Source organism: Urocampus carinirostris, chromosome 9 (assembly GCF_059441175.1).
Source record: "Urocampus carinirostris isolate Australia breed hairy pipefish chromosome 9, RoL_Ucar_1.0, whole genome shotgun sequence".
NCBI lineage: Eukaryota > Metazoa > Chordata > Actinopteri > Syngnathiformes > Syngnathidae > Urocampus > Urocampus carinirostris.
The window spans coordinates 32,583,320-32,592,728 of NC_142357.1; positions in this window are offsets into that span (position 1 = coordinate 32,583,320).

Consider the following 9,409-nt stretch of genomic DNA (forward strand, 5'->3'; position numbering starts at 1 on the left):
ATAGATAGATAGATAGATAGATAGATAGATAGATAGATAGATAGATAGATAGATAGATAGATAGATAGATAGATAGATACTTTATTCATCCCCGTAGGGAAATTTACACTTCCAGCAGTCTACCCCGTTGTTTATTAACAGATTAACATGATGGAAACCAGGCAGAATTGACTAGAAAACCTCTAATAAAAACATTCCATTAATTAAATAACTTTAAAGGGACAATGTATAGTATTTAACGGTAGAAAAAAAATATTAAGAAAAAAACAATATTGTTTTGAATAATTAGAACAAATGCATGAGGTATCTTTTTCTCTTTTTTTTAAGTTTATATAGATAGATAGCAGATCACAGAGGAGAATAATTACTGGTGGAAACTAAAGGAAAAAGAATCGGTGGGACAGAAGCCAGGCAGAACCTGAACTTAATGATTGACATTTGAGGGGCAACCCAGGCACAAATCAAGATCAGGTCGAGCTCAGGCTTGAGATGCTACCTCTAGGACAGTTTGAGGCAACCACCGGTCATCTGGAAATCTTTTCTTTGTGAAAATCCAGGGATACACCACCTCGTGTTAGCAAGTCCGCCTCCTCTCCGATTCCCCCCGGCTTTCGTGTCTCTGTTTAGCGGCGTTGAAGCCGGATTGCTCCGGGTAGCTCCGGGTGGCTACACGTTAGCGTCCGGAATGCTAAACGTGAGCCACGTTTCCGCAAAACACAGCAACTGCGCTCCCTGTGCGCTTCGATGTTTTCCACCAGCACTCGATGATCTTATTTGGTCGTGAGTTCGCATTTACCATGATTACGGATGGTACCGAAGACTAATAACGCCGCTAGCCGCTTCGCTAGCTCCGGCTCTTCTTCCACGATAGGCCCCTTCATCACGCCGGCACGAGAACTCTTCAGGGCAAGGAGTTGATTCCTTGATTAGACGCATTTTTGTGCGCTAAAACCCATGTCCATAGGATAGAAGTAATCCATAGTGTAGTTGTCAAAACGGGAAGAAAAAACACCGAAGACAGGAGCAGACAATAAAACAATAGGGCAGCTGCTGGAAAAGGCAGACGCTCGTGGCAGCGCCGCTTTGATATATATGTTTAAAGCTTTAACTCAAAGTTCTGTATTAGGATCAATTAGTTGAGAACCTTTAACTTGTCTTGAGTTATTATTATAATGACACCAAAGGTTATAATCGAACCCTGCCAAGCATTCTGTCATGGTTGCCATTGCGCTCTATTGGTCCCCACCGTGTGGCGCCAGGTTCTGTCACGGTTGGTTGCCAAGGCGCCCAAATTGGCCCCGCCCAATGACACCAGCTGCAAGGCATTGACAGATTGCTGACGGACTACTTAAACGCGGTCTCGCGAGTTGTTTGGTTATCAGAGCGTTTGCGAAACTTCTGCAAGACTCCTGTTAACTCTGTGAAATGCCTAGTTCTGTGAATTTGCCTGTGTTTGATCCTGTTTTATTTTTGGCCTGATCTGTTTGATTTTGCCAACTCTTTTGTTTTGGATTTCAATCCACTTCCATGACCATCGATCTCGGATCGAGCGTGCGCGCATTCCTCCTTTCCCTAATAAACTGTGAGTACGTTACGCTATTGGGTTCTCAATTCTGTTTCCTGCCCTGGTTTGTGACACATTCACTGTATATTACTAGTGCTGCTATATCAAACTGTTTCAAGCATTACCCTATCAATCAAACCAGCTTTAAAGCTTTAACTCAAAGTTCTGTATTAGGATCAATTAGTTGAGAACCTTTAACTTGTCTTGAGTTAATATTATAATGACACAAAAGGACTTTACAGTCAATAAATGCTGCTAAGCATTCACTGCATATTACTAGTACTGTCATATTAAACTGTTTGAAGCATTACCTTGTAAATTAAACCACCTTTAAAGCTTTAACTCAGGCTTTTGTATTTGGAGAAATCAGTTGAGAACCTTCAACTTGTCTTGAGTTAATATTATAATGACACATGATTATAATAAATCATTGTTAAGCATTTATGTATGTTGCCAATGCTGTCATACTTAATGATTTAAAGCATTGTATTTTGACTTAACCCAGCTTTAAACCTTTAACTCAAATTTCTGTGTTGAGAATTCGAGATAAGTAGTTTAAAATATTCAACTTGAGGTAATGCTCTAATGACACATGATTATTATAAAACCGTGCCAAGCATATATTGAATGTTACAAATGATATCATACTAAACGATTTCAAGCATTAACTTTTGAGCCCAGTCCTTTCACTCTCCGTTTGTCAGTTCGTCAGCGAACGTCTGTTGTTACAAGGCAAGCATTTTGACCCTGACTCCCGCTTTTCCCGTTTTTGCACCGTTTTTTCCACCCGTCCGTTCGTTATCTCCCCTTTTGTCTCCGGCCTACGACCCGTTTCTGTCCCCGACCACGTTTTTGCTCTCCTGTCTCGGCTATCAACCTGTATTTCCGTCCCTGACACCGCCATCTACCGCTATGGAAGATCACTTCTGTATTCGGATCACAATCCGATTGCGAGAGCGACTTGATTCTCGGGTCCAGCGAGCACCGGATCATCGGCGCTTTCGTTCAATAAAAATTGTGGTAAACATTACGCAATTGGGTCTACCCTTTGTGCTGGTTGTGAAAGTCTTTAGCTTAAAAGTTAAAGCAACTTCTTAAACAATCAACCCATCCACTTTATATCGCCTATACTATCTGTTGTTGGAGGTGACCACAGAAGTCCAATTTTCGACCTTTTCCGAGTCACCACCGATATTGCTATTTATCTCCGGTCACAATCCAGACCCTAGGATACTACGATCTTTTCACCGGGATCAGGTTCTCAAACCGGACTACCGTAAACTCCGGACTATAGAGCGCACCCGATTATAAGCCGCGCCCACCACATTTTAAGAGGAAAACCGATTTTGTACTTACACAAGCCACACCTGTATACAAGCCGCATGCGCCCGCATTAAAAAATCTAACACAAACACAAAATTAACCCAAACCCAACTTTAAGTCCCGCGATTGAAACTGAATTTTTTGGTTTGAACAATTAGTATCCTTCATTAGAGTACACAGTTAAAAAATCATAGCCGGCAAAATGAAAGGGTAATGATACCGGTACTTAGGGTTTGATGCGGACCGGCAGAGTCCGGGTCCCGTTGAAAGTAATAAAAAAAAAGGGTATATTTCCAAAGGTAAGGGTGGGAAAAATATATATCCACTATTGTCCGCCGTGTCCACAAACACTCACCTTTACCGGTCCCCACTTCCCGTCAGCCCGCGTTTGTTACGCCCCTTTATTTTAATTCGCCCGTCCAAAACATATCAGAATAAGTGTCCAAAATAAATACAAATGAATACATTACAAAAATATACAGTTGCAAATACATATTATACATGGTTACACATATTTACAAACAAAGATGGTGCACCGAGAGAGTTTTCAAAGCTTTAATATAATAATATAACCCTCATCCGGGCAGTTAATGGTAGCAACACGCTAGCAACACGCTCGCAACACAGTAAACGGGTCTGTTAAAAAAACATACCGTACTTGTAAAAATCACGGTAAACCGTCCTCATCTTCCTCCTTAGAACTGAAGCCATCAAAGTCGTCTTCCTCAGTGTCGGAAAGAAACTTTGTCATGTAGATGTCGTCTCACGCTTCTGCAGCCTCACTTGCGCTGTCACTGTCCCTGGAACTCTCATCCACTCCTGATTCTGTGCCCTCCTCTCCGTCACGCAGCAGACCGGCTTTTCGGAACCCGTTGGTGATGGTGGATTTTTTGATGCAGCCCCACGCTTTCAGCATCCACTGGCAGACTTTCGCATGCGGCCAGTTTTAGTGAAGTTGCAGTCTTCCTCGGTGCATATATTCCACCGGTCTAAATCTTACCTTTTGTACTCGAGCGCCGCTGGCGGCCGTTAGAAAAATTACAAAAATTGGCCGCATCACTGAATAAGCCACAGGGTTGAACGTTTGGGGGAAAAGTAGCGGCTTATAGTCCGGAATTTACGGTAGTTCACAGCCTGATTTGAAATCGATTTACACTCTGCCACAAACCGATTCCGTCGGAGTGGAAGATTACGACATAATGAAGCCACCACAGCTACTTTTCTGAAAAGTCTTCGGCAATCTTATAGGATTTTGAATCTATCAGACCTTTCTGGTTCTTAAGGTTTCCAGGGTGAGGTCTGTTTCGGTCTGATAGAAGTCTATCCTGTTTTCACTCTATGCACCCTTTGAACTTCTGCTCCGACCCCCATCAGCACAATCGGCCCAATCAGACGGTAGGTCCACATCCTGGTTTTTGTTTGAGGTTCTTCCCCGTCTGCGTGACCAGGCTTCTCGACCTGCTTACTCGAGATAACCTTTATGACGCGTTTCCGTAGAAAGAAAATTGACCTGACCTAAAACGGGCGACAGATTTCAGAGAGAGACTACTGAAAACGTTTTTTGGGGAAAAATGGGAGACAAACAATGTTGTATCCCGCCCGGCTCTGCAGGATTTATTTGCTTTTATAGTCCAGTGAGCCGCTCCCAATTACTGAAGCCGACTGTGGAAATAAGTGTCATGGGCTCAGCGTGGCTCAGCAAACAATCTTCAGTGAGTCGTGGGCTGGAACAATGAACCATCGCTTGTGGCGCAGTGGGCAGGAAGCCATCTACGTTTTTGGAGGGAGGCATCCGAAGAGGTGAGGTTCTCTGAGGGACACTTTTCTTACTCACCTGAAAGTTTCACGAAAGCACAAGTGTCAAACAGGCGGCCCGCGGGCCAGATCAGGCCCGCTAATGGATTGAATCCGGCCCGCGAGACAACACTCAGAGAAGCGCAAGAGAAAAACAAGCTGCAGGTTGAAATATGTCAACTTGATGATGCCAAAGCTAGGTGCCCCTTACAAAGAGACTGTACTTGTATTTATTTCTCTCTCTCTCTCTCTCTCTCTCTCTCTCTTTTCCACCAACTTTCTCCCATTCTCTGTCTCTGTCTCTTTCACTCTCTGGGGTGACAGTAGCTCGGGAGGTAGAGCGCTCGTCTTGGGATCAAGGGATCCCAGTTCGAATCCCGGCTCGTCCGTGTTACATGTTGAAGTGTCCTTGGGTAAGACACTGAACCCCTAATACCCCCAATAAGCAGGTTAGCGTCTTACATGGCTGCAATACAAGGCCGCTATTGGGAAATGTGGAGCACATTGTATAGCGCTTTGGGAAGTCATTGACTTGAAAAGCGCTATATAATTGCAGATCATTTCATATAAATGCAGATCATTTCTCTGTGTCTCTCTTTTTCCTTTGTTGCTGGAGCAATACTGGAATGGACAGGACAGACAGGATTAATATCAAACACTGGAGATCGAAATTAAATAGGACAAACTAGACGGGAACAAAACCGGACAAGAAACACAGGCAGGGAACCCGACAGAGTCAAAACCCACGTCTTGCGGGGCAGAGGTTCGTTGACGGACTGACAAAGGGTGAGTGAGAGCCCTGAGCTTAAATAGAAGTCGAAGCCAATCTGTCAATGAGCCACAGAAACCGATCTGAGCTAAAAATGAAAACTCATTCCATAGCCTTCTGCGAGTTTCCTTCCTCTTCCAGTTCCTAGTGGCTTTTAAGCCCTTAATCCCCCCACCCCAAGAGTATCCGCACGGTAACGTTACGGCCTTTGATAGCAGCTAATACCTCGGCCGGTGATTCCTTCAAGCATAATATTATTTGAAGCCGGCTGATTAGAAACATGTGCCTTCCGCGTGCCGGTGTCACAACGATTTATGGGGCCCCTTCCCTCGTGACCTTTTCGACCGCCGTACCGCTCGCCGCTATTACATCATGGCGACAGAAAGTCCTGCTGGGACTTAGCCTGCGTTTTCCACGTGACATTTGGACCAACGGCTTCATTTTATACATTTATTTTACATACAAACCCTAGGAAATTTATTCTATCACCCATCCATTCATTATCTGCACTGTTTATCCTCAGTAGGGTCACGGGCAATGTTCCCTGTAATTTTCCATGGGTCGGAGCGTTCACACAAAGTCGGTGAGCAAGGCTTGAAACAACAGTGAGCAACCATAATCCCAAGTGTGGCAAGATAATTCATTATCAAACATGTCCAAAACTTGACATCACGTTACATTTTGCTGAGTTTCCGGCAATGCAAAATGATTTTTCTCTTTTGAATGAATTGACTCATGTACTATTGCAAAAGTTGTACGGCCTACAAACGTCGTTTGTTCTTACAATTCTTTCACAAGATATCCATTTCTTTTCCTGATATATTTTGTCGCATAATATTAACATTTTTGGGGGCTTATTGAGTCGGTTTTAAGATACAGAACTGTACTTAATCACATTTTTTAGTGGAAGTATGTTGGCAACACGATTCACTTGATATAATTGGAAATTATTTGAATGTAACACAAGCTGTTTCTTCTTTTTTCCGTGTTTTTCTTCTACTTTCCTTTAAAAAAAATCTCATTGTGTTTATTTTTTCCGAGCTGTTCCTTTTTTCTTTTTGTTCTCTATTTACTTTTTTTTCCTTTGTTTCATTATTTTCTTTTTTTCTGGCTTTTTTAATTTTTCCTTCTTTTTTCTCTTCCTTTTGCTTTGTTTTTTTCTCAGCTTTTCACTACTTTTTCATTTTGGTATTTTTTTCTTTTTTTTTCTCTTCCCCCATTCCTTTAAGTCATTTTGTGCATAATTTTACATCATATTTGGTCATGTTGGGATGAAAGAAGCAAAAACAACCCGAAGAGAAATGAAATGAAATGAAATGCATTTATATAGCGCTTTTCAAGTCAATGACTTCCCAAAGCGCTTTACATTGTGCTTCACATTTCCCAATAGCGGCCGTGATCTGTGCAGCCATGCAAGGCGCTAACCTGCTTATTGGGGGTATTGGGGGTTCAGTGTCTTACCCAAGGACACTTCGACATGTAACACGGACGAGCCGGGATTCGAACTGGGATCCCTTAATCCTAAAACGATCGCTCTACCTCCTGAGCTACTGCCCCGCCGTTTAGGACCTGAAAGAGCCGGTTCCTTTTAGTGAGCCGAGCCAAAGAAGCCGGTTCTTGACAAACTCTACTGACTTTACTTTTCAACTTCGTTCGACATTGACTTCAAAATACCGCATTTAGGACACAACGTCAGGGGAACCCGTGCATTTTTACCTTCATGCACTGTAACTCTGACTTAAGTCGCTTCTTAATTAGTAATTTTGAGTTCTTAATACATTTGTTTTTGTCAGGACCAGGACGGAAACAGGACCCAATTGCGTAACGTTTACCACAAGTTTTACTGAAAGAAAGAGGTGTTCGCTGGACGCGGGAAGCAAGTCACGCTCGCACTCGGACTGTGATCCGAACGCTGAAGGGGATCTTCCGTAGCGAGAGATGGCGGTGTCAGGGATGGAAAAACTGGTCGGTAGCCGGGACTGTGAGAGCAAAGCGTGGTCGGGGTCGGAAACGAGCCATTAACCAGGACGGGAAAGTAGACGTAGTCTGGATCAAAACAGGTCGTAGCCGCAGACAAACGGGAGAAAAAATGGGACTGGAGGGAGTCAGGGTCAAAAAAGGCTTGCCTGGTATAAACAGAGGTTCGCAGACGGACTGACAACAGGGGATTGACAGGACTGGGTATGAATAGGGACAGGGAGCCAATCAGAGCCCGCAGTGATTGGCGCCAAATGAGCGGGTACAGGTGATTCAGATCTGTAATCATGACAGTTTTTATTATTTACTTTTGCCAGGAATTTCACCATTTCCGATATTCAATATATGAAACGACATATTGAAGTTAAGAACAATGAATGGACCAGTTCAGGACCACCAACAGATTGAATCAGGCCTGCCAGACAAGCCTGAGAGAAGCTCAAGAGAAAAAATAAGTCAAAAATGAGATGCGGTTTTGAATAAAGTCATGCGCCACCCCAAAGCAATTAAAGATGTATTTATTCCTTTTCTTTCTCTTTTTTCTTTTTTCTTTCGTTCTTTCTCTTTCTTTCTTTCTTTCTTCCTCTTTGTAGCTATTTCTCACTTTCCTTTTTTTGTCTCCATCAACATCTCTCTTTCTCATTCTCTTTTTGTTACTCTCCTTTTCTCTCTTTCTCCTCTATCACTCTCTCAGCCCTATGAGACTCTTTGTGATTAAGGGCTATACAAATAAAAATGACCGACTTGATTTGACTCTCTCCTCATTTTTTTCTTAGTTCTCTCTTATCATCTTTTTTTCAGTCTTTCTCTCTTCCTTCTCTCTTTCTTTCCCTCTCTCTTTCTTCACTTTTCTGTCCCTCTCATTTTCTTTTCCCTCTAACCCTTCTTTCTCTTTTTCATTTATCTCTTTCTTCCATCTCTGTCTCTTTCTTTTTTTTTATCTCCTCTCCTCTGTCCTTTTTCACTCTTATTTTATCTCCTTTCCTCTCTCCTTTTTCACTGTTTTAAACTCTTCCTTCTTTCCTATATTTCTTCATTCCTTGTTTCTTTCTTCCTATCTTCTTTCTTTCTTTTTTTCTTTCCTCCTATCTTCCTTCCTTCCTTCTTTCTTTCTTCCCATCTTCCTCCCTTCTTCCTTTCTTTCTTTCTCTTTCTTTCTTTCTTTCTCTTTCTTTCTTCCTTCTTTCTTTCTTTCTTTCCCTCTATTTTCCTTCCTTCCTTCTTTCTTTCATCCCATCTTCCTTCCTTCTTTCTTTCTTTCTTTCTCTTTCTTTCTTCCTTCTTTCTTTCTTTCTTTCCTCCAATCTTCCTTCCTTCCTTCCTTCTTTCTTTCTTCCTGTCTTCCTTCCTTCTTTCTTTCTTTCTCTTTCTTTCTTCCCATCTTCCTCCCTTCTTTCTTTCTTTCTCTTTCTTTCTTTCTTCCTTCTTTCTTTCTTTCATTCTTTCTTTCCTCCTATCTTCCTTCCTTCCTTCTTTCTTTCTTCCAATCTTCCTTCCTTCTTTCTTTCTTTCTCTTTCTTTCTTCCTTCTTTCTTTCTTTCTTTCCTCCTATCTTCCTTCCTTCCTTCCTTCCTTCCTTCTTTCTTCCTGTCTTCCTTCCTTCTTTCTTTCTTTCTCTTTCTTTCTTCCTATCTTCCTCCCTTCCTTCTTTCTTCTTATATTCCTTCCTTCCTTCTTTCTTTCTTTCGTCCTATCTTTCTTCCTATCTTCCTTTCTTTCTTTGTTTCTTTCTGTCGTGGTGACCTGAGACCCCTGCCCAGGACCACCAAATGCTCCCATGAGGAAGACGCTCTGATTATTCACCCACTCTCACTTTCCATCCCTCTGATAGATGACAGGCCTCGTTACACCAGCCCGAGCCTCTTAAAGACTTTATTATTCGGCTTGTTTTTTTCCAGGGCCGCCTGCCGGGTGTTGGATGTTGCGCCGTAAGATGTTGTTGGACCCCAGAGGTGGCCCCGGATGCTTGCTTATTGATGAGA